A 27,569-nucleotide genomic window follows, 5' to 3' on the forward strand; every position below is an offset into this window, starting at 1 on the left:
AATCCATCTTCCCCCCTGTTACTATGACTACCAGGTCCCCGAATGACAGTGATTGGGCCTACCCCATGCATTAGTTCCCCCCTGATTGGTATGGTGGATTTAAAATCTGGAAGGCCAGTAAGGTGGGAGGGGTCTGTGTGTGGAGGGGGTGGGGCTGTTAGGCCCTACACCCTAACAGACAAACGGAGGAACCACTGTAATGCTGGCATTGTCATTATGTATTTTGTAACAATGGGTTGTATTTTGTTTACATGCTTTAGAAGATCACCAACATAGCATCTTTAATAGAATGGATAGCGTTTTTATGTCTTCAGAGGACATGCAGAGCCTGTCAAATTATTTTACCATGCAACGTACACTGTATACTTTTTTTTTTAATCCATATAATAATCTGGTGCACACTGCAGTTTATTTTCTACTTCGCGCTCAATGATTAAAAAAACCCCAAAACATTTGCTCCCTTGAGTCTGCGAGATACATCTAAGTGGAAATTATAACTATCGTCTTCCTTTGTCATTCAACCTATCTGTCTCATTCTAGGGCAGTTCATGAGGAGGAGGAGGAAGAGGAGGAGGAGGGGCGGCCTAGCAGAGATGGATGATGGGTCAGGTGCTGTCAGACTAGAGGGGGCAAAGGTCAAAGGATACCAGGGTTCAGTATCACATTCTGATTTCCTCCTGTCAAACCTGTCTTATCTAAGCACATCTTTCTCTTTTCAAGTACTTCTCTTATTGTACACTCACACTTGAAAATGGTCCCTCTCAATAATTTTCTTCACTTGCCTTTAACCTGCTTAGTCATATTCTTTTGTTAAGATACTACTGATTGTTTTTTTTATTTTTCTAAATGTTAAAAGTTTCAAGGTTACCTTTTGTTTAATATTGGCGACACAAAAGGAACAAAACACGAAACATGTGATGGCTTAGCTGTTGTGTAAAAAAGGAACACTTAAAACTAATTAACAACATTAAAATATGAATATCAAAACGTGCAAAAGCCATAAATTCTCCAACTAACGGGGGAAAACAATGAGGTTTAAATGTATCAGACTTACAAAAACAAACGTTGCAAACTACAACCATAAGCAAACAAGTCCCTAAAGTGAAAAAAGCCAAATAAAAAGCCTAAAAATGCAGGAGAAATGTGACTGACAATGTCAACAACCAACTCGTGTTTCTCAATGTTTATTGAGCCAAGGGACCCATTTTACATACAGAAAGTCTGCCGGCACACCACCACAGAAAAATATTCAAATTATGATGATCTCATCCTACATTACTTCTGAAATGACTTCCTCAGTGTCAATTCTGTGCCTGTTTATTTGAACACAAAGCTCGTGGAAAGCCATGATGTATGATGTATCCTTTTGCACAAATGGCAACAGGTACATAAACAGGTTTATCAATATCAATTTAATTATTTTCATAATATGAAAGTTATAAATTGACAGATATCATATTGAAAACTCGTCTCCTTTAAATACTTTGTTTTATGACTATGTTATTACTGTATTTCATTGACCCGACAATGCACATTGTTAGATTAATGTTGTTATGAATCTTTTTTTTACCATTATCATCATATTTATTGGATTATTCACTGTAAACATACATACTATTTCATTAAGCAATCCATTTTGGAATCATATTTAAGTTGGCAAATATGTTTTTTGATTAATACACACAGAAAACAATCTAAAATTTCTCCCTTTCATGCACAAGTGAGGTAAGTTTCACTAAATTTTAAACAAAATGATGATAGGACATTTCACCAAAACCATTTTGTTGTTTTGCGATGCAGAATTAAAGGGAAAATCCAGTGGTTTGCATGACAATGTATCCAATAAGTCATGTAATATGTACTCTATTTTGACAATGTGACGTTGAATCCACTCTCATTTAATAGTGTTTTGAGAAGATTTTTATTGATAATTACAAATTTTCAGGGACGCTGCCATTTTCGCGAGTCACATGACTTATGTGCGTGGATGTGACGTGTAAGGTGACGCACCAAAAGCTCGATTACATTGTGCCCAGTGCTGATTTCTCGTATTAATCTTCATCTGATGAAGAAATAGCAGTATCGGTTGATCGGGAAGATGGAGACTACTTCCATACAGGTTTGAACCTGTGGCTGTAAATAATGTTGAATATTTGGATGGTTCTTCGGGCGGAATGACGCTGGAGTCTGACTATGAGGCCTATATACGGGACGTAAGTGCGTAAACAAAGGCCCCGGAGCTCCGGGCCGGCAGCCGCGGATGGTTATTCGGACGGGAGTGACGCAGAGTCTGACGAGTGAGCAGCCGAACGTTCGCTAACGGCCTCTGCCGCACGCTGAAGCTCAGCTAATGGTCTCTGCAGGACGCCGAAGCTTGGCTTACGGCCTCCGAAGGTCAGCTAAAGGCCTCCACCAGACGCTAAACCTTGGCTCGCGGCCCGCTGCCCGAGTTCACTCGTCAGACTTTGCGTGATTCCCATCTGAAGAACCATCCGCGGCTGCCAGTCGCGAGCTCCGCGGGCCTTTGTTTATGCACTTACGTCCCGCACGTCGGCCTCCGTGTATTCAGACTACGCTGTCATTCCGCCCAAAGAACCATCCAACTATTCAACATTATTTACAGCCACAGGTTGAAATCTGTATGGAAGTATTCCTCTGTCTTCCTGATCAACCGATACTGCTATTTCTTCATCAGATGGGAATGAGTACAAGAAATCAATGCTGGGCACAATCTAATTGAGCCTTTTGTGCAGCACCTTACACTTCACATCCGCGCATGTAAGTCATGTGGCTCGCGAAAATGGCAGCGCCTCTGAAAATTCGTAATTGTCGATAAAAATCATCTCAAAACACTATTAAACGAGAGAGGATTTAACATCATATTGTCAAAATAGAATACATATTACATTTGTTCATGCAAACCACTGGATTTCCCTTTTAAAGTCAATCGTGCGCTTAAGCCTGATTCTGAATATGAATTAATCACAATATTATGTTAAATTAACTGTTCAGCTTGTGGTGGTCCACAATAGATGTTCTCTCCTTGCTGCGTTAGCATGCCTCCCAACTTAAAACCTGCATTTAGACTGATGTCGCAACATTTGAACACCTGCCTGGCTGTCATTCCAGTTGCAGACTTCCTGACCACAACATCTATGATATGCTTTGTGTGCTTTCAGTGTGACCACCTGGCTGCACGTAATGGCATATGTGCTCTCACAAACTGATTGGGAGATGATGATCAGAGCAGCCTCATCCCAGCAGGATAGACGTTGTTTGACAAGGGAAAAGAGTAGTACAGAAATTAACAGACACTGGGAGAATGGTTAGAAATGGAAGGAGGACAGAAGTCATGTAAGCAGATTTTGGAACTCAAAAATATTATAGTGACCTGGTTTCAACAAGGTGTAGATGCAAAGAAAAGTGTAAAATAAAGCATGATAAAGGGCCCATTAATAATTTTCCATGTCACTTTCTACTGCTAAATTTATGCTTTTTACAATGCTGCAGCTCAGGTTGTGACCAGAACGAAGAAGTCAGCGCATATAACTCCAATGGACCTTTCCGACTGGCGACCTTAAGCTCCGCCCCCCTTTAGCTACATTTGCCATGTCCCACAAGCTTCCAAAATGGCAACTCAACAGAATAGGTTTGAAGTGGATTCTCTAATACATATTCCAGATAATATTGCAATATGTTTTTTTTCAAATGCGTCAGACGTGTCCAAGAGAGTTCGACAGAGAGGTCTCAACTATTTCACACAAGGATATGTCCACGGACTTAAGATTTTGGACGGAGAAGGACGCAATGTCAGAGTTACAGTGAAATGTTGGCAATTGATGCAAAAAAGTTCATATTGAAATCCAACAGGATAAAATAGTGGAATCATACTGCACATGTAAAGCAGGGTGATTAATATTTATTTGGAAAGATCATGAGTAATATCATTGTAGTCTTTATAAGTGAGTTAGGTTTGATTTTCTACAAGTGCATTTAAACAATGGTGACAGTCAAAGCCATATTCACCTGATGAAAAAGTTTGACTTGGCTCGTAATCGAACCCAGTGCTCTGTCTTATTCTGATGTGATACAAATAGGCAAATAGACATTTCTCTTGTCACAACATCGTTCATTTATATATCCCTAACCTGACTCTTCGGCACAAAACATTACACACTTCATTCAGCAGGTCAGTGATACACTAACAAAGTGAAAGTTGTTCTCCTACAATGTATAACGCACTGAAAAAATGAAATCAAACGCAGAGAAGATACTTCTCCCTCACTTACCTTCGAACATACGGCCTTGTGTTTGTTGATATTATTCACATTTAGTTGTACATGCGGTCTTCCACGAGCCTTAATCCATCGGAGACACTTTGTCAACTGTGTTTTATGCTTTGGAAAATCAACCGGGCCCTTTGTAGCCTAGCAGGATGTCTTTCATCAGAATTGCACATTACCCAAGCGCATCTGAGGACCATTTTTTTCGTAACATTAACTTTTCCAAGCACACGGTACTGACAACCGGCATTGCTTGCGGGACAATATGGCAAGAGGGGTGTGCCAAACCAGGGGTTAAGACAATGCGGCTATCTGATTGGCTATTATTGTATGAGTGATTGACAGGTTGGAAAGGTCCATACTAAAAGTCCAGCTTTAGAATCACTTTTAGAATTCTGCTACTGGTCTATAAATCACTGAATGGTATAGGTCCGATGGCATGGTGGCGCAGCTGTAGAGCATTGGCCTCCCAGTTCTGAGGACTGGTTTGGCTGCTAACCAGTTCAGGGTGTGCCCTGCCTCCTGCCTGATGACAGGTGCGATTGGCTCCAGTCTCTTACATAGAGTTTTTAAAAACTATTGTTATTGTTTCAAACTAAAGAAAAAAAATGTTTTTTTGCAAAATTGGAGGATGTGGAAAAACCTCCAGAACAACAATGGCAGGGCAAAGGGCTGACCTCGTGGTGTAATGAGTCTGGTGAAACTTCTTTGTCAAAGCATACATTAGTTGTGACCTCAGGGGACACATTCTTATCCCAACCCGTCTCAACCAAATTGTACGCTAATCATTTGACGAAGATGAGGAGAACAAGCATGTCATAAGAATAAATGCAGATTTGCAACATTTCTGAAACAGTTGATGGGTCAATTGAGATACCTTGTATAAGTTGGGAGCAACTTAGAGCTTTAACAATGGTTGAAGAAATCACATATTGGTTCAGACATAAACAAAACTTTTAAATTAAACGTTTTATGGTCTCACAGAGGAAGAAATCTTGTCATTAGTCGAGCAGTAGCTGAACTCCCTGATCGTGTCACAGCGCTTTGTCAACCTATACAGACATAAATCGGGAATTAAATCGGTCACCCACAGTTCCATTCAGACTGTGCCAACAACTGCCATGGCACTGCCCTGGATGCATGGGAACCATTTTACACCCGTCTGCTGCCATGGAAACCAACGGTCAGGACATAAAGGCAGTGAAACATTGCTTGCAACTAAGTCAGCCTGATTGCTCTGTTTAGTTTTCCTTTCTCATTTCTGCTCAGACCCTTTCTAACCTAATTTCAGTGGTTGGCCTCAGTGTGAACTTTTAATGGCATGAGCAAAAGGCATTTATCACAGAGATTAAATTTACTATTCAACCTGATATTTCTTAAAGGTAAAGATTATGAACAAACTAAATACATCCATCCACTTTCTATAAGTGTTACGGATCACGGGGGGCTGAAGCCCATATTAGCTGACTTTTAGGCAAAAAAATACTGGTTGCGACTCAGTCACAGGGCACATATTGATGAACAACACTCACACACACACACACACACACACACGCACACAACCACATGCCCACACACTTTGATAATGGAGGAACTGAACTCAGGATGCCTGCACAGTGGTCAGGTTATAAAGAAATGTAAAGTTGGTTAAATAATTTCGGGGGTTTAATTGTTCTTTTTGTGGACAGTATTTGCATCTTTTGGCACTCATATCCCATAATCTATAATTATAGTGCATGTGTGCCTGTGTGAAGGGGAGCAGGTGATTGGTCGTAACAGCTGGAGAGAAAAAGGAGAACACAGCTGGAGGGAAAGAGCAGAGAACGATGAAAGGAGGAAACAAGAGCGGTGGAGAATCTCGCAGTTAGCAGAGTGAGAGTTGCGAGGAGGAGGAATGAAGGGAAAAGGTTGAAAAATGAATACATGCAAAACAAGTGGTAGGTCATCTTGCATGGAATGACCACCATGACAGTGTCAACTTCATATGACTTGGCTTTGACAAACCACTTCAGAACCCAATCATCACATTACCAACATCCTGTTTTGAGGAGCAAAACACACTTTTCTATTTTGGACATAAACCATGCTTGACATCACTACACAGAAAAACGGAAGATTTCATAAACATTTTTGGTCAAAAGTATGCAGGCCTGATGTGGTAATGTTTCAAAGTCCTGTGCCATACCACAATTATATTAATATTCCCATTTTTTCCCTCTACGTAATTAGCCTAGATGACGACTGGGAGCTGACCATAGAAGTGTAATATAACAGTTTAGAATGGTTTTATAATGAAGACAAAGTTTTCTCTATTCTGATCATGTATAATATAAATTTTAATGGTACATAATGTTGGTAGATAATGGGAGTTTTGTGGTAGAAGTGTCATTAAATTACAAATTATCACAATAGTGTAGTTTTCTGTACTGTCTATTCTCACTAGGGTTGTGGGCATGCTGGAAGATTAGTTTTCTTTGATTAAAAAGTGTTTATGTCATGACTTTTGTGAAAGGGACACTGAAAGAGCTAGAGGAGGCGTTCATATTCTATCTCCCCTTTTCCAATTGTGTTTCATTTGTTTGCGATAATTGTATCCAAAGAAAGACAAAACACTTCTACCCGTGGATGAGTCTTGGATCACATTGCTAATCCCACACACGCACGGCGATAAAAGGAAAAAACTGTCAATCCAAAAAGAAACATACAGACTATTCCATACAATGGACGCGGGACTTGATGAATCTTCATTTTGTGTGATAACCCCGTGCCATGTCGTCCACTAAAGCCAATGGCAGAATATCATTTGCTTCATAGCTGCACACAATTGGAACACTTAAGGGAAAATGAACTGTTGATTACTTTTGATAGCCGGCAAGCTAACGAGCTAGCGGGCTAAGGGCTGAAGCTAAAAAGCTCACTGGACTTCATCAACCTCGTTAAAATGTCAAGTTGTGTGTGTGTGTGTGCGTGTTCCACACAAAACACACAGACGTGAACTGTTTATAAAGCATAACCACAGCGGCACATGTTATCCATATTCACATAGTCGTTGTCTGCAGCAAGCTTATTTTTAGTAAGTGAAGGTTTCACACTGCAGTCCAGCAGATTGAGGGCGGGCCTTATTTAAAATATTTTTTCTGCTTTCCAATGCTTACATGGTGTTTTTTTTTTTTATTCATTCAAATTTGGCAGGCTTTATTACATTTTTGTGGGCCTTTTCTTTAGTGGGTTATTGAATATATGGGCCAAATGTTTAAAATGTGTTTAAATACAACGTTTGTGGAAAGAGCCTAAATCTGATTTATTTATATATTTTTTATTTATTTCAGATATTTTATTGATTGTTCTACATTATGAGGTCATTGGTCAAGGTTCTGTAGAACTGAAAGTTCATTGTCTTAAAAAGGGTGTACCTGAATTAATATGCTACATAAAATTATTTTACCAGGGGTGATAGTTTGGGGGAAAATATATGGTCTTAAAAAATTGTGGCAGGCTTTAACATAATATATTGAGAGAGCACAAGAACAAAAAATTATATTGCAAAATACTGTATCTCTCCAATGATTATGGAAAATTTGAACATATGTCTCAACTAAAAATATAGGCCACAAAATTCCTCCATCTCCCCTAGCAGTATTTCTATGAAATAAGTGAATGGAGTGACCAACTTTTTTAGAGTGACACACAGCATGTGTGAGGGAATTTTGGGGTTGCTTTTGCTTCATGACTCCTCATCCCACAGTCGAGAGCATCGGCAGCAATCATATAACAAACACGCAGCCACACACACACGTAAGTTGAGACAGCAAGCAGCAAGCTAGCGCTTAAAGCAAAACTGGGCTTCCATGGCCATCCATTATCAGTGACAAGCTAAATGTACCATGGTACACCATATGGTACTAAGGGAGAGAGAGAGAGAGAGAGAGAGAGAGAGAGAGAGAGAGAGAGAGATGTAAACTGCGGACAGAGTTTAGATATGAGCTAAAAAAAATAGGAAGACACAAAAAGAAAGAATTACATGCCTCAATTCAATTGAAACCCTGCTTTCTAGAATGCTTATTCTTATTCTACTTTGGCCGACACACTTTGTCCTCTGTTGTTGCTCTATTTCTTTACATCTTTTAAACATCCATCTATTTTCCAAGCTGCTTATCCTCACAAGGGTTGAAGGAGTGCTGGAGACGATCCTAGCAAACTTTGAGCACAAGGTGGCCTACACCCTGAACTGGTTGCCAGTCAGTTGCAGGCCACATATAAACGCTGAACCCACGCTGCCTGCACCAAAGGCAGGTGACAGTAAAACCATCAGTGACTATAATAAATAAAATAAAATAAAATAAAATAAAATAAAATGCCTCACTGTTCACCTATTTATGAATGAATGACATCAGACATCCACCACCATGTCCATGGAGCTTGTGCATCTGTCCGCCTGTGCCCTGATCAAATTCACCAAAATTACGTCACAATTTAGACGTAGACTCAGCAGACACAAATTCAGAATTACTTGCACTGAAACACCCAGATTGGCGCAGACCCTTCTGCCAAAATTGGCAACCACGCGGCATGCCTTGTGCTTGCGTAAAAATCAGGATAAGCTAGTTTTCAGTTACACCGCTGCAGATGTTTTGTCTGCAAAAGAGAGCCCATAGCGTTAAGGAGAGAATTCTGAGTTTGGGAGGTAATGCTATCTTTCATTTTCCAAGACGACTGGACCCTTGTATTTGGAATAAGGTTGCCTCCTGCCAAACCTCTGCAGGGAATCAGGCCAGTCACGACCTGTAAATGAATTCAAACCAGCCCGTGTGGACAGAATAAAGAGAATGGTGCAATATGCAGCAAAGTGCGGTGTTTTTTGGTTTGTCGTCTTTTTATGTTGCGAACACACGTGCACACACGTACACACACACACACACACACGCGCACACGTACGCGGTTGTTAAGGCTGTTACCTAAAAGCCTCCAGCAGGAAACATCTGTGCAGACAAAACAGACACATTCAGTTTAGACAAAACCACAAACAGGACAGCTTCAAAAACACACCTACGCACACGAACACGCACTCACACACACACACTTAATACATACATGAACAAACACACGTGCATTAGAGTAGTAGATTTATTGCTCAAAAATGATTTCAGTAGCTCATATATATTGCTAATTTGATATGAAGTACAGCACACAAGTCTGAACATAAATGCCAGTTAACATTGAAAAGAAGTTGCACGTTATCACAGTTGTGAGCTGAATCTCTACGATGTAAGAACCATAAGAAACATATTTGGGGATAATTGTCATTACTGACAAATTTGGACAAAATATACAGAAGGTGACTGCAGTGTTGAAGCGGTGGTAAATAAAATGGCATGAGGGGTAGAAGAGGGATGTAAACAAAACAAAGACAAGGAGCTTGTATGGACCTATGAAAAAAGAAGGAAAGTGTGGGGAACAAAGGAAGGAAGGAAGGAAGGAAAGAATGAAGTAATAGAAGGATATATGGTTCAATGAAAGAAAAGAAAGACAACTGGAGGAAATGAATGAGCACAAGTATAGTCAAGATTAAAACAAAGGACAGGATGAACTGTTTAATGTCCAAAACCGTTTAAAAAAAAAAAAGACCAGTCAAAATCAATCCAAGACACAAATGCTTGCAAACACACACACACAAACGCAGTAAATACACACACTCAGTGCATTTTCAATTCCAAGTGCAGTGCTCGGTTCATTCATAAGATCAAATGGTTAGAAAATTTGGGAAACTACAGCTTGCACACACACACACACACACACGCACACAATCAGCACAGTTTCATTACAAAGACTGAGACCGTGCCATACTGCTGCAAAGGAGGCAATGCCACATTGGCAAGGCCCTGGGGGCAACTGCTATCTCGTGCCAACACTACACACACACACACAACACAACACAACAAAACACATCAGTATTCCAACACCGTTACAGCGGCGACTCCTCCGCCGGCTTAGTGTGACTTTATGGTTGAACGTGGGACATTGTTATTTCAAAACCTCTATTAGAATGTTTATATTTCACACTAGGCTTGCGCTTAGGAAAAAAATATATATTGTAATATTTTCCACAAGTGTAAAGGGATGAAGAAGGATGAGCTTCTAATCTTTGTGTTGACTTTCACGTTGCGCTTCAGGATAAAGGAGCATGGAACATGAAGCTCCATCAACTTTCACTAAATGTCACTAAATGACAGTAATTATTATTACAATCATTACTGTGCACATCATTAGAGTCGTCTGTGTATTACATTCATTTCTCTACGCTAAACAGACATTATGAGGAGGTTGAAGGGCACAATGAAATAGCACTTTACTGAGATTATCCGGCTTTAACCTGAACAAACCCAAAACCGTGTAATCTGAACAGTTTTATTCTTCATATGGATTAATATGACAACTCTTAGCATCCCCACCCCTTTCTTTTGTTTATCTATTTCAATGCAAGTGTCCACATTTGAAATAGCCTCTGCTGCTCTGTCTTCAGAAATGCCAGTTTTATGTGTTTTATGTGATTATTTGCTTTACAAAGACACAATCCCATGTCATCTAAATGTATATTAGTTTCAGATATGTCATCTTTTTTTTCTTAAAGATCTCATCCTGCAGAATCTACAAATGATCATGTAATAAAGGGGACACGAAGACGACTGCAAGTTGCTGCACTGTTGAGGTATTACGATATGCATCATTTAAGTGACGGACCACGGATATCACATTCTTGTTTGTCAGGAACATGTATTAGAACCGCACAGACTAAAAAATTCATACAATACACGCACACACAGACGCAGACACACCCGCGTTCACGGATGAGCTGCAGCATCTCTGTTCATGTTTTACAGAAGGCTGAAGTCAAATCAATTTTACAGACATTTTGATATGTTTGAAAGTTATTGTATTTAATTGAAGAAAATAAATGAACAAATTATTGAAACATATACCATTCATTAACAAACTCCTGTACTGTGTTGACTCAATTATTTTTTTTATATTTCAAAAGTCCTATGAAAGTATAACGTCATTATAAAATATGGCAACAAGAAAACACTCTTTACAAAGATCTTAATAATTGGTTTTAATTCTCACGATCCCATAGGTAATGCACTGATTTATTATTTTCGGTTAACCTTGTGATTGTGGAGACCAACGCAGCTCTATACCACGGTGTTCCTAATTTTATGACCTTGCCATGTAAACAAAAATGGGAGTTTAGCACACCCGCAGCACCGTGCTGATGTTAAAGGTTCAAACCAGGGCTCCGGGTTTTCCTGTAGGGAGTTTGGGTCTCCCTGTACTTGGGTGTGTGAGTCCTCCGGACTTCCTCAAACACTTCAAAAACATACATTATAGGGCAATAAAAAAAAAAATATATATATATATATATATATATATTTTTTTTTTTTTTTTCCTGGTTGCTCCTCTGTTTGTCGGTCACTTTGTCACTGCCTGTCTTCCTTTCATCTCATGCCATCTGCCTTCCTCTTTCTCTATTTTATTCTCTCCTTCCCATTTCTGTGTGTCTGTCTGATTGTCTTCCTCTCTACTTGTCTCACTCTCTCAATATGACTCCTCCAGCCCCCCTCCCTCTTATCTCCCTAAAAACTTGGCAGTGATCCCCGTCGTGTTTTTCTCCACTCCTCGTTTGGGGGATTGCGAATGAATGCGATCCAATCTAGGGCTCAGCTAAGAGACATGAATTTTCATTAATTACAACCTTGTCAGCAAAAGCATTATGGGATCTGAATATGAAAATGCTAATGAGTGGAGCTCATTTGCATATTTTTCTTTGTTGGAATGCCATTAATTATTACGTTTTATGATGATGAATGCAGCTGTCGATGGCTAGCCCTCTATGGCTAATTAGCTATCACAAAATCCTCTGATCAAAAAAATGGATAGGGACCCTAAACTACTTTAATGTATACGTTTTTTATTACTTGGCTTACAAACTTATTGTCTAGTTATTTTAACCTGCAACTCGAGCTTTTTTACTGTACGTAGCCTGTTACATTCTGGGACTTGTTTTCTTCTTGTCCTTTTCAAACTTTATTTCCTTTCCAGCTTCTGTTTCAGGACAGGAACATTGGTTTTATTTATATACCCAAAATACATAAAACTGTACAACTGAACTCTAACTAAATAAATACCTGTAGAGTTATTAACTTGTATGCCCGAGTTTCACATCAAAAGGCTCATTCACAATTATATTCCCATTATAGAAAATGAAGTCATACCACATCTCTCAGTCATATGTTCCGTCCAAGACTTCACAATAATGGATTCCTTTAAAACATAATTCACACATTTCTTGTTCTGCCCAACAAATACTGTAACTTTGTTTTCTTTTTTTTTGTAGTCCATTCTTCGCAGACTCACACACAAAATTATCGCTGCAAATAACCACATCAGAAACTAAACACAAGGATGAGACTAATACATTTTGTATGTGTCACAAATGGATGTGACAAATGTGTCAATGAAGCACTTAAAACATGTTTTACTGTCAATATTGGAGTACACAGAAAAGACTCACAAGAAACAACATGCAAACTCTTCACACAAATTCTGAGCTGGGATTCAAACCCCAAGCTTCTTAACTGCGATGCAGATGTTTAACTCACATTCATACTACCGCAAAGTTAAAATGGAACTAAAAATTTTCCTGCACTGTATGATTCTAGAACAAAAAGGAAATATGTTTCCATATATCTTTGAATCACGCTGTCGTTCAACTGCTTTATTCTTAGCATCTTTCACTCAACTACTAAAGATTGTGAATAAATATCATCCTAACATGCTGAAACTTTCATTATGAAGCAGCACAAAAATGGTGATTCACAATCAATGGTTGTGCATTAAGTTGATCAACTGTTGGTTGCACAATTAACTTCTCTGCCTTGCTCAACATACTGTACATCATCATGCTCCCAAAGGTCAAACCAATCTGACAAAATGATGACAAAGTAGTATGATCCCTTCAAACCAAATAATGACTGGTTCTGTAGGGAACATTTAAGTCACGCTAGATTTTGGATTTTAAATGTAAAGGTCCTTCAACATAAGGTGAAAGTACCGAGCAGTACTCGCGTCCGTTTCGCCTTCATACCATTTTTGTTTCTATTGTCTAAAAAGTGCATCATTAAAGACCTTACAAATCCCTCTCCACCCCCCCCCAAAAAAAAAACACAAAACCCCTCCTTTGCCTTGCTTAATGAATGCCAGGCTTAATTAGAGCACCATGATGTCAGAGCATTAATTATGAGTTGGCTTCATTTCAGGAAATAAACACTGTCTTCCTTTCTGATTTTCACTCTGTCTTTCTCCATTTCCCTCTGCACTAGTCTTTTTCTCTTCTCTCCGTCTCTTTTTATTTTCTTCATCAGCTTACAATTTCTGTCACTTGCATTTAACACAGACTGAAAGGGACTCCGTGAGGAAGCGTTTCATCTTTTTGGACACGCTCCTAAATTTGATATATGAATGTGACTTCCTTGCAATTTGATGTGAGCGGTCATCAAGTTATGTGACTTTAAAAAAAAAAAAGTTGAAGCATTGGTTGGGTGGAAGATGTGTATATAATCAGATACGTATACAATACACCTATTCTATACTGAAAATGTTCTTTGTTGGGCAAGGCTCAGTATTACTTTATTGTGTTTTATAGCTGTCCTATTCCACTTTACATGATTGCATGTCTCTATCTAACATGTACAAGTTTTTTTTATATATATAATTGATGAGCTTTTTTCTGGATTGGTTCACACTCCACCCAAAAAAAAAAAAAAAAACACTTTCTCTTTAACCTACACTGAAGTGTAAATGACTTCTACTAAAGATGTGGGACAGTCTTTCAGTCTTTATGAGGCTGACGTGTTTCAAGTGGCGGACATGTACGGGTGTCATCTGTACACACCAGCAGCATCACTGTAAGAATAAACAATATGCAATCTATGTGTGAGAAAAGGATTCCAGCCACACATTCCATTTTCCTTTGACGCATGCAATGTAAATGTAGCCTCTGCTCTGCTCAGATGATGAAATAAGTTCATCTTTGGCCTTTGGGAGCCATGCTTATCAGTGAAGAGCTCTCTCTCTCTCTCTCTCTCTCTCTCTCTCTCTCCTCTCTCTCTCTCTCTCTCTCTCTCTCTCTCTCTATCGCTCTCTCTCTCTCTCTCTGTCCCCAGCTCTTTCGCCTGCTCAAGCTCACAATAAACATACTGTTTCAGGCTGCAGATCTCTATATTTCTCTGTCACCTCTTACACACAAACAAGCACTTTCTCTCTGCCACACACTGACTCATGCACACACACACACACACACACACACACACACACGCACACACACACACACACAATACTGTAGCGTGGCTGGCCAGATGGGACTCTTCCACATGACCAGGCCGATCAATCAACACTGAAGGGCCCAGGTGCTACTACGCACCATTTCACAGTCTGTCACACAGATACACACATGCATACACATTCTCACACAAACACAAACACACGTCGTACACTCGCATTACAGCACAGACATGCATAGATAAAGATAAAGGGCACGTATACACACATGAAGGCAGCTAAAACTCACACCCATAAACACACAGAGTATAACATGTATGACCCGAGCTTGGTCTCCAGGGGGTCTCATCTGGATGGGTGACAGACAGAAAGAAAGTAGAAAGACAGGGAGACAGACAATGTACAGTGGGGGGGAAGTATTTTGTAATAAACCAATTGAAGAAGTTCTCCCACTTAAAAATCTGAGTGATGCCTGTAATTTTTGTTATAGGTATTCCTCATCAGAGACAAAATAAGGACAAAATATCCAGAAAATTGCATTGGCGGATTTTGAAAGAATTAGCTAATTATGGTGTAAAATGAGTAGTTGGTCAAAAAGAAAAGCACACCTCAATACTTTGTTATATACCCTTTGTTGGCAATGACAGAGGTAGAAAGTTTTCAGTAATTCTTCACAAGGTTTTCCTCCACTGTTGCCGGCATTTTGGCCCATTCCTCCATGTAAATCTCTTCTAGAGCAGTAATGTTTGGGGCTGTTGCTGGGCAACACAGAATTTCAACTCCCTTCAAAGATTTTCTATGAGGTTGAGATCCGGGGACTAGCTTGAAATGCTTCTTACAAAACCAGTCTTTCGTTGGCCAGCCAGTGTGCTTGGGATCATTGTCGTTGGCTGAAAGATGCAGCCACATTTCATCTTCAATGCCTTTGCTGATGCAAGACGAATTTCACTCAAAATATCGTGGCCCCGTTCATTATTTTCTTCCTAGTCCCTTTGCAGAAAAACAGCCCCAAAGCATGATGCTTCGACCCCCATATTTCACAGAAGTTATAGTGTTCTTTGGATGCGACTCAGCATTCTTTGTCCTCCAAGCAACAAGTTGAATTTTTACCAAAAAGTTTTGTTTTGGTTTCATCTGACTACATGACACTATCGTAATTCTCTTCTACATTATCCAAATACTCTCCTGCCAACTTCAGACAGTCCTGGACATTTACTTCAGAAGGGGTCAGGTCTGGTACTGCAGGATTTCAGCCCCTGGTGGGGTAGTGTGTTGCTACCTTTGTTACTTTAGTCCAAGCTCTCTACAGGTGTTTCACTAGATACTTCCATTTCTTTCTGGAATTTTTGCTCAACGTTCTTCTGATCATTTTGATACTATGGGGTGAGATCTTGTGTGGAGCCCCAAATCAAGGAAGATTATCAGTATTCTTGTATGTCTTCCATTTTCTCAGAATTCTGATTGCAGATTGAGTTTTACATAGGCTGGTGCAGGTCAAACAATTTGTTTCTGGTGTTATTTGACATGTTTGTTCTTGGTCAAAATGGAGTTTGGAGTGTGACTGAGGTTGTAGACAGGTGGCTTTTATCCTGGTAACAAGTTCAAACAGGTACCACTAATACAGGTATTGAATGCAGGACAGATGGGCCTCCTAAAGAAGAAGTTACAGGTCTTTGAGAGCCAGAAATATTGCCTGTTCGTAGATAACCAAGTACTTGATTTACGGAGGAATTTGCCAATTAATTCATCGACATCATTTTTTGTTCATTATACCTATGATGAAAATTACAGGCTTCTCTCTTTTTTTCAAGTATGAGAACTAAAATAAATACTTTTTTGCCCCACTGTAGATACTGTATTCCAAATATCTTTCAGTAGGTCCAATTTGCACCCTGCAAAGCACGTCATGTGATAAAATGTTTCTATCAGTCACTTTTGCTGTGGTGAAATACTGATTTTATCCACCAGAGGTAGTTTGTGGCTCACATGGCTGTGGGGGTCAAGTAACAAGCTACAATTTGATTAATTGTTGGTCTCCCAATTCCTTCTCAGACTTATGGAAGGATCTTCGAGGAGGATACTAAACTTTCAAGGTTCCTCTTGATTTTGCCTTTTTAATTTTATTTTTTTATTTGTCCAATGTGATACGATCAGGAGTCGTATTCAACTTAAATACAACCTAGACACTTTGTTGGCTAATGAAACACAGGTACCAAACCAGTGGGGTCAAGGCCACGGTCCTTTTAAACATACCGGGAGCTGTGAAAGTTTTGGACGTGTGATGTCATAAATGGCACAATATGTTTGGTGAAACATAAACAGATTTGTGTGGCAGCGGTTGTTTCAGTCCACCTTCAATCTACTTACAATATTATACTCCTCTTTACACTTAAACAACCATGTGTGCGTGTAGGATATTTGTGAGTGCGTCTGTTGAAGGACACGTTTTAAAATGAAGGGCTCGTGAATGCCAATTAACATAAAAGAATGTGGTAATCCATATTGAGATAAAGCTTCAATAATACAAGACAGCAGGACAACTGTAAACGTTTAACAGGAGGCCATGATTTGAAATGCATGAAAACAGAAAAAGATAAGGACAAAAATAATTGGAAACAGGGTTGGTCCTGGTTAATACTTGAATTGAGACTACTTGTGAATACCAGTCAATTCGTCTTGTCAAGTCAATTGGGAACCACTCCAGCTCACCCATAACCCTGAAAGGGGTAAGCTGTAGGAAATACAAGCATGGCTTTTCAAATTGCTCCATTTTGCTCAAACCAAAGGAATTAAACCAATATTGGTAGACTTAGTTAAATTGAATCAGAATCAGCTTTATTTGACAAGTGTGTAAAAGTACAGAAGGAATTTTTCTCCAGCAGTCGGTGCTGCCCTGGTATGACATTCAGAACGAAGAACAAGAAAGTAACAAGAACAAAGAACAAGAGACATTTCTGTTTATTGGAACTATTCCTTATAAGAGGAAGTCGCCTTTTACACACTCGGTGGACACTCCATGAGGTACATTCACAAAATGAGATCTGAACAACGATCATAGTTATGGATTTGCAAGGACTATCCGTGACCTCCAAACTGTGAGACAGATGTGCTAACTGGTCATACACCGTGCCGTTTTTCTTTTTTTGCTCCCTTTAAAAAGAGGTAATTTTATCTAATAATTCCTCAAGAAAGTAAAAAGTTCTTCCCAAAATACTGTTCTCCAGGAAAGATTCCCCCTTAGGTCAGGAACTGTGAAGTGCTTCCCGATCAACTGATGTTTTCATGTAGCATTTTACATTTCCGCCCTCCACCCTGCTGCCTTGACGAGACCTATGATTAAGATGTCAGATCCAATTACACTGACAATTTCCATGAGACACAGCCCCTTCTTAATACACAATAGTGACTTAAATGGAGACTCCAAGTTCCAAACAGTGTGTGTGACTGATACTATGGTTGCTTCGTTTTAGTCAACACTGCATCACTTAATCAACCATGGCAATAACTAACCTGCAATATTACAAACTTGTGAATAACGAGTAATCCGCAGGAATGTGCTACTACTACCAAACTGATAATCACATGGAATTGACTTCACATAGTCACTCTGAGTTACTTTTGTGGTGAGGATGAAACAAAGAATGAAAAGTTGAGGCAATTCTGTTTGCTGAAACAGTATAAAATAAAGTAAGCAACTACCAACACCCATCTGTCACATGTTCTAGTACTTTTGTTCACTTAAGAAGTTGGTGGACTTACACTAAATGTGCTGGGGTTTAACCTGGCTCGTTGGTCTGGCGGTATAATTTTCCCTTTGGAGGTGAGAAGTCCAGGGTTCAAATCCCAGATGAGCCCCTATAAAAGATCTTCCTTGACCATTTCTAATTGTCATATGGTATACCATATGGCAAAAAGTGCTTCCCCTACACCTAGAGGTAAATACCATTAAATAAAAGTTGGAATTTTTAACTTTTGTCTCAAATTCATGTTTTGATCTGAAACCCAACACGACAACAAAACAGAGGAATTGACCTTGCCGTTTCAATACTTTTGGAGGAAACAAAGACACAAAGACTCAGACTCAGCAAGGAGGGACAACCGGATGACCTTGGCATCTCCATAACTACGTGAGGTAAGGATGTACGGGGTCCATGGTGTGGAAATAGATGCGGGTGAGCCAGTTTTGCATGGGAAACAGCAACACCGCAGAATGAAATGGAAGAGAGGGGCAGAGAGACAGACAAAGAGAGAGTGAGAGAGCGACAGAGAGAGAAAGAGATAGAGAGAGAGAGCAAGAGAGAGAGAGAGAGAGAGAGAGAGAGAGAGAGAGAGAGAGAGAAAGAGAAAGAGATTCTACACACAGTATACTTCTATATATAAAGTGTACAGATGTGACCTCTACAGAGGGGGTCTGGCCTCATGGCTCAACACTCATTAATAAGGTCACACAGAGGTGAGACAGGCGGCTGAGTCACTGCATTTCAACCAAACAATAAGGGGAAGAGGATGGCGTCGACATCAACAAGCGCGATTGTGCTTTTTCAATACACTCCCCTCTAAGGCTGCTTCATGTGTGAGTTAAAGTACGCTGTTGACTGTATTCATGATACTGGACCTTTCAGATATTTCATAGTCATCTTTGAAATGTATCTGATGGGTTTGGGTCAAAATAGATCAAAGTGAAAGCCAAATTTGCATTATGCTATAATAGAATGTGCCCATAGGAGAAATACACTTTAACAGCCCAATCATCAGCAAGCCCTTCATACACAATTCAACTTTAATTAATAATAGCATGATAGCTGCACTCGTATTCATACAAAGGAAATCCATCTATTTTCTTAGCCGCTTATCCTCACGAGGGTTGCGGGAGTGCTGGAGCCAATCCCAGCTGTCATCTGGCAGGAGGCAGGGTACACCCTGAACTGGTTGCCAGCCAATCACAGGGCACATGGAAACAAACAAGCATTCGCACTCGCAATCACATCTTAGGGCAATTTAGACTCTCCAATTAACGTATGTTTTTGGGATGTGGGAGGACACCAGATCGCACGGTTACCAAACAGACGATGGCACGAGGAGAACATGCCAACTCCAGACATGCACGCCATTATTTAAATCCTCAGAACTCTGAGGCAGACGCTCTAACCATTCGGGTCACTCTGTCGCCACAACATATACTGTATTGCATAAATAAATAATGTCCATTTTGAAATCTTATGTTTGCATTAGGAAGGGCTTTTGAACATATTTCAATGTTCTGTTGGGAGGAAACCTTGATTCACTGTTGGCAGTAACGGAACCGGGGGGAACACCCCGCCCTAAAATTTTTTTTAACCATGTGGCGCTTTTTTACTTAATGTGCCTCTAAATGTTTGTAGTAAAATGCCCCTCGAAACAGCGAAAGCGCTCCTGAAAATGTATATTCAGCCCCTTCCCCCTTCGTCGATTGGTTTTGGAAGGGTAAACGGAGAAGTAAATAGGACCCCAAAAGTACTGTGCCCCCAAACCCCCACAGAGACATTTCAAATGTTCTTCCACCTCCTGCAGTCATTCAAACAGTATTAAGAAAATATAGAGCTATTAGACATCTACTGTAATTGGGTGCTAACTGCCAACAATCTAAATTGGTGTTGAGTTTTAAATCATTGGTATAATCTGTGTATCATCTGTAATACAATTATTTTTGTGTATGTTGGGATCATAATATTGACTCACAAAACTGAAGTACAACGAATAATCTACACAATACCAGTCAAATTTGTTGTTACTGTATACGGCGCTGTACTTTTATACTTTTGAAGGATGGAAGTCTACTTCCTGGCTACTGTTGAGGTGCCCCTGAGCAAGGCACCATCCTCAGGCCCCCCTCTTAAGAGGTGTACCAGTGTTTGTGCACCCCTTTGGCTCTGACAGTTCTGCTACACATGTGTGTGATATTTTTTTGTAATCTCCTTGTGTGTGTGTGTCAAGGATCATATAATCCAACAAACATTAAAGTAATGGAGAGTGTATGTGTATGTATTTTTACATTTTATTAGATAATGATATGTTCCAAGTGGGTTCCCAACAGATTTGTTGAAAGATGAAACCTCCAAATTTACAAAATTGGTGGCAGTTATAGGCTGGGTTGCACCTGTTCTGTAGCTAGTTCACATAGTGCTGAAATATGAAGTAAAACCACATTCACGGGCACAAGTGCATCCACAGAGCGTAAAAATGCACGACATCAATGCATTTACAAACACTCATGCAGCAACTAACTGAAATGGTGCACGCATACTATACAGGGTATGCCAATTCCCATCCAACACTGCATGATGATTGTATACTATCACATGTATGTAATGCATTTAACCAAAACACATAAATTCCTACTTGCACACAAACCGCTGAAAAATACAGATGTAACTGTCGTCATAAATTCACAAAAAAAGACCCCATAAAAATCAAGATGTACATAAAAGCAGTTATTCACAATACTTCAACACAAAACACTTATGTAGTTGGATCGTTTGATGCATTTCCACACATCGTTTTTAGTGCTAGATCAAGGGGTTTCTGTGTGTGCGTGTGTGTACGAGTGCGTATGTGTCTGTGGTGTGTGTAAAACAGCAGATTAATCTAGTCGGGTCGCTGAGATGACACTAATCCCTACGCTGATTATCTAGAGCATAACATCACTCTAATCTGATGGGGAGTTAAAAAAGATAGACAAGGTTAGAGTGGGTAAAGCAAAGAAAGAACACGGGGAAGAGGCTGCGCTCGCTGTGACAACACTGACAAGTTGGGTTAATTAAATTGTGCCGTATTTTTATTTTCAAAATATTAATGTTATTATTTTCCAAATATTAATTTTAGATAAATAGTACCAAGCACACCGTACGCCCAACAAGCAACAATCGTGTAACACTTGATTACTTGATTTGGAGGTGTGCATTCATGTTTGTCTTAACAAGTCGCCTTTCAAAGTCTATTGTAATTAAAGGGAACCAAGACATTTAAAAAAAACATCAGCGGCAACAAAGACTGGATCATGACCACATTTAATTGCAGTCACATTCTCATAACAGTCGGTTTGCCGTGAGAGCAAAACAGGATTTTTGGCACCGTACTGCTGTGAACTTTCAAAAAGAAACCATCCTAGGACATGTTAGCACTGCTCATTCTTGAGTTAACAGAAGGAAAAAAAAATGAACAAAAAAAAAAAACAATCATAATCAGAATCCACTGGTATTTCTAGATGTGCTGTCTGCAAAGATAGAGCAATGTGTAATTGTAAGAGGAGGTCACATGACATACTGGCAATGCTTATATTTTACTACGTCATAGTATTGTGTATTGGAGGAGTAATGTGAGCAACAGGTAGCCCACAGGGACCCAATGATAGCCCCGGGACCTGCTCTAAAAATAGCTCACCACTGATCATTTGGAAATGTAAACACCTGCAGAAGTAATGCTGCAAAATATATTTATCTATTTCCTCCTTTGTTAAATGATTGATGACCATGAACGTAATAAGTGTCTTCATGTGAAACCATGTAATTAATATTCTAGATTCTTGACAGAGATGTGTATCAAAGTTGTATCCCTTTGCATTAATTAGTATCAAGAAGTAGCTGAGTTTCAAAAAGTATTGTAACCCTAAACTTATTGTATTGTGGTTTACGTCTAAATATGGACTATTATACCTGTCTATTATAACTGCTTGACTGCAATAAACAGTTGAGCAACTGAGGTACTCCAGTAGACTCACATGGGGGCAAGGAGATCCCTAGTTGCCGAGGCACTTTCATTTGCTCATGGAAGGGGAAAAGTGTCAAACAAAGACAAAATGAGACCACTCACAAGGATCAGACGCTAACAATGAAATAAACAGCCAACCTGACTTCTGACCTCTGGTGCCTCACTTCACTCCCAAAGCCAGTGATTTTCAAACTTATTGGGGCGCGACCCCCTTTTTGGAGATTAACATTTTCCGTGACCCCCACCCCCGCTAGAAATTTTCTCTGACAGGGCGGTGGGGTGCTGGCACTGAAAATTGGAGACAGATAGAGGTGATAGAGCTGAAAAATGGAAACCGGGGGCTGAATTGAAAAATTGTCAAGCGGAGGGGGACCTGAAACAATCTGCGCCCCTCCCCCTGAGTTGAAAACCACTGCCCAAAGCCAAACCCCTTCAAGGCACACATGAACACAAATAGTAAAGTGTGTCTTTGTGACTTTGGGCCCCCTTAACCTTCTTCAAAAAACAGTTTATTGCTTTAGATTTCCTTTTATTATTTTTAACTGGATTTTTCTACATTGTATTTTTTTTTTCATTAAATGTAAAAAAATCCTTGTTATTTTTGGGGAGGGGCCCTGCGTTGTGTCATTTCAATTATTTTCAATGTGGAAGACTGAAATTACGAGCTCTGTCATGGGATGAATTAAACTCTGAAGTCAAAGTACCACTGTGTAGTTTTTGTTGTTACTTCTGTTTTGAACACTTTCCACTCTCATGCCAGACAATTCCCAAGATCGTCATGCAACAGTGTTTCTTCCTTTTCCCTATGCTTAGGGAAATAGGCAAGGTCCTATTCTTGAATTTGTTTTATGATAAAATAGCGTTGCTGATTTACCAATATCTCAGCGGTCTGGTTATTGACAGCGAGACTACATATTTGGCTTTAGTGTGCCCACTTTGTTCAAGAGTGACAGAAAAGCCAACAGACTCTGAAGACAATCTGATATTACAATCAAGTTATTCTGCTGAACCCGAAAACAGTCACAAGTGGAAAGCGGGGAGGATGTTTTCTATGCAATGTTGCAACCTTGTGTGTGTGTGTGCACGTGTGTGTTTCTCTATCTGTGGCTGTCTCTGTCTCTTAGTGTTATCATTATCAAAGTAAATTGAGGTTCCCGTGCAGGAGATGAAGAATACAATATTTCCATTTCTAACTTGTGCGCCTCCTCGCTGCAGCTACATGGTATAATCACAACACTGTCAAAACACATCGCACACACAATGGATCATTTCAGTGGACCTCAAAGTTTTGTATTTCTTCTTGTGTAGGCATACCTAACCATGTATTCGTGGTTTCCTTCAAATATTACAAGAAGCATCAGTTTTAATACGTTCATTTGTTTTCTAAATTATTTTATTTTATCACAAAATGATTGAATGGGTAATATAATAGCTATGGAATATTACTCATTGTTAATACAATTTCCATATTCCAAAAAATATTAACTTATTAACTTGTGGGTTAGGGGTTAGACATCCTCCTTTCAGCCACAACAGCTTTCGACATTAATGGCAGCCCGATGGCCAGTACCCCGATGTGTTGGCCATCAGATACCTATTGATGCTGGCCTGCTCACATTACCAGTGCAAATTTCAAAATGGCTCATAAGCACATTGTCGGATGAAAATACTTTTATCACTGTAAAATTCCGGCTGAGACAGAATGTTATGATGACGAAAGGAAAAAACATGACACACACTTGACCAGAAAGGGTCTTAGACTGAGGGGGAAGGGTCTCTCAGTATATTTATTTCACTGAGGTAAGTCTACCTATTTTGGCAGTGTCAAAAGGATGACGGAAAGATTCCACTGGCCAACCGCTGGGACGGCTCAACAAACAACTTCTGCATTCTCCCTTTACATTTTAGTGAGCATGGCCAAGAATTGTTGTTGAGATGTTTTACATACAAACCACAGGCAGGGTTTCTTATGAATACACTTGCACATCCAACCTGCTTAGCATGCCCAAAACATTCAATACAAGCAGGGACAAATCTAAGTAACGATCAACATTTAGCTACAGTAAGCTTGTTTTACCATATAGCACCTTTTTTTCTTTGTCGTTTGTGTGCTTTTGTGCTGATTCGCTAGCTAACAACCATTCACAGTGATCAATTGTCATCGGATGGAATGTGTGAGCCACGTGAAAACAGCCCGTGGGGCACGTTACAACCCGATGAGCCGATGACACGTCAGCCAATCAGTCACATGACGCATATCGTAGTACCAATGGCTTTTACATACATTTTACAAAATTGTTCTTGGTAGCACATTTTACTATTGTCAAATAAGTAGGGTACCCCTATATTTTATCATTCTTAACCTATCTCAAATAATAATGTACATTTTTTTAGGATATGCATGTATTTACCACTCCCAACAATTTTTTTTTTTGCAGTGAAGCGCAGTGAAGCTTCATCGCCAGACCGCTGATAGCATTGGTGTGGCTTTACTCATCATAAAAGTAAGAAAACACGTACCACCACATGATACTGTAGGGCACTGTGTCGTTATTATTATTATATCGTAACACTCGTAGTAATAGACCATGCAGTCGAGGTCTGTAAATAATAGAAATTGTATACGTATAATATAAGATGTTTATTTCTCACTATGGTGTACCTAACCAAAGATGTATTCACAAGAACACACATTGTTGGAATGTCAGTGTTATTTCAATATATTGACAATTGTTTTATTCTTTGAAGCAATCTGATTCATTTGTGTGACTGCAATGTCTTGATTTTAGTGTGGTGAAGTCACAGCCATGAATACAAATGGACCAATAGTTTCTTAATTTGTGGGAAATAACACAATACTACAACATTACATACATATGATGAGGAATTGAATCACTAAGCAGTTTCAATAACAACCCTGATACTGATAAAATCGTTCCAATTCCCACCACAATTTATATGAATGTCACTTTCAAGATAATTACTAACTGAGGAAGAAATATGCAAGTAGTACAGCATACAGTGAAGAAAATTTGAACACTTCTCCCACTTTGAAATCATGGAGTGTTCTGAAATTTTCATCGTAGGTGCATGTTCACTGTGAGAGAGATAATCAAAAAAGAAAAATCCAGAAATCACAATGTATGATTTTTTTTAATGATTTCTTTGTGTGATACAGCTGCATATAAGTATTTGAACACCTGAGAAAACCAATGTTAATATTTGGTACGGTAGCCTTTGTTTGCAATTACAGAGGTCAAACATTTCCTGTAGTTGTTCACCAGGTTTGCACAGACTGTAGGAGGAATTTTGGCCCACTCCTCCACACAGATCTTCTCTAGATCAGAGAGGTTTCTGGGCTGTCGCTGAGAAACATGGAGTTTCAGCTCCCTCCAAAGATTTTCTATTAGGTTTAGGTCTGGAGACTGGCTAGGCCATGCCAGAACCTTGATATGCTTCCATTCCTTGGTGTTTCCTGGCTGTGTGCTTCGGATCATTGTCATGTTGAAAGACCCAGCCACGACTCATCTTCAATGCTCTGACTGAGGGAAAGAAGTTGTTCCCCAAAATCTCACAATACATGCCTGCAGTCATCCTCTCCTTAATACAGTGCAGTCGTCCTGTCCCATGTGCAGAAAAACACCGCCAAACCATGATGCTACCACCCCCATGCTTCACAGAAGGGATGGTATTCTTGGGATGGAATTCATCATTCGTCTTCCTCCCAACACGGTTAGTGGAATTATGACCAAAAAGTTCCATTTTGCTCTCAAAACGTCCTCCCATGACTCCTTTGTATAATCCAGATGGTCAGTGGCAAATTTAAGACGGGCCTTGACATATGTTGGATTAAGCAGGGGAACGCTCTGTGTCATGCACGATTTCAAACCATGACGTCTTAGTGTATTACCAGCAGTCACCTTGGAAACTGTGGTCCCAGCTCTTTTCAGGTCATTGATCAGGTCCTGTCGTGTAGTCCTGGCCTGATTCCTCACCTTTAAGACCCCATGAGATAATATCTTGCATGGGGCTCCACTCCGATTGAGATTGACCATTATGTTTAGCTTCTTCCATTTTCTTATGTTTACTCCAACAGTGGACTTTTTTTCACCAAGCTCCTTGGCAACTTCTCTGTCGGCCTTTCCAGCCATTTGAGGTTGTACAATTTTGTCTCTGGTGTCTTTGGACAGCTCTTTGGTCTTGGCCACGTTACAAGTTTGAGTCATACGGATTGTATGGGGAGGACAGGTGTCCTTATGCAGCTAACGACCTCACACAGGTGCATCTGATTCAGGATAATACATGTAGTGGAGGTGGACTTTTAAAGGCGAACTAACGGGTCTTTGAGGGTCAGAATTTTAGCTGATAGACAGGTATTCAAATACTTATTTGCAGCTGTATCCCACAAATAAATCGTTAAAAGATTACACAAAACCACAGGTCACAGTAGTGCAGAATTTTCTTGCCAGTCTTTATATAATTTCCTTGCAGTCTAAACTGATGTATTTCAAAGTCTAATAATGACATTATGATAAAAAAGAATTAAAACAAAATGAAAACAAGAAAAATAGTGTCAATCAACTTGCATATAGTTATGCCACTTCCTCTCCAAGCATTGTATCACGCGTCTGAACATCGGATTATCTGACTACTTTTACAGAAGTACCTTGCGCGAGAATTCATTCCCGAGTTTGAAAAATGTGTTTTCAGACCACAGTCACACACACAATACTCCATAAAATAAAAGGTCACACCGTGATGGTTCAGCTGGCATTTGAAGGACATGTCACAAGTGAGTGGAAGGATACAAAACTCAACTTTGCTAAAGCTAAGTCGTGTTCAATTCAGCCAATGTCCACCTTTGAATACATGTGTTTTGTAATGCTTCAATTTGTGGGTGCGTGTGTGTGCAGCAGCTGTGGCATGCCTAGTTTAGACTGTAAGGCCTTAATGCGTGTGCGTGTGTGTGGGTGTGTGTGTGTATCTTATCTTTGCCAGCACTGACTACAACTATGCTTTTAAAGGCAGGATTAATCATGTAGCTATAGTGTTGGATCTCATTTCATTGTACTGATGAATCCAAACCTGTGGCCAGTGATAAGTGTTAATAAAGCACCAGTTATGTTAAATCTGTCTAAATGTGGTTGTTGTACAAGCACATTGTCTTTGACTCCACCTCAGACGACCATAACATAGTCTCAAACA

At 39.7% G+C, this 27,569-nt stretch overlaps 1 protein-coding gene across 5 annotated transcripts in view; it reads right to left on the reverse strand.

Moving 5' to 3' along the window:
• Positions 1–27,569, reverse strand: part of LOC133490610 (transcription factor 4-like) — a 193,176-nt gene that overhangs the window by 108,167 nt on the left and 57,440 nt on the right. The gene's annotated exons all lie outside the window — the stretch shown is intronic.

The sequence above is a fragment of the Syngnathoides biaculeatus genome, chromosome 17 (assembly GCF_019802595.1).
Source record: "Syngnathoides biaculeatus isolate LvHL_M chromosome 17, ASM1980259v1, whole genome shotgun sequence".
Classification (NCBI taxonomy): Eukaryota; Metazoa; Chordata; class Actinopteri; order Syngnathiformes; family Syngnathidae; genus Syngnathoides; species Syngnathoides biaculeatus.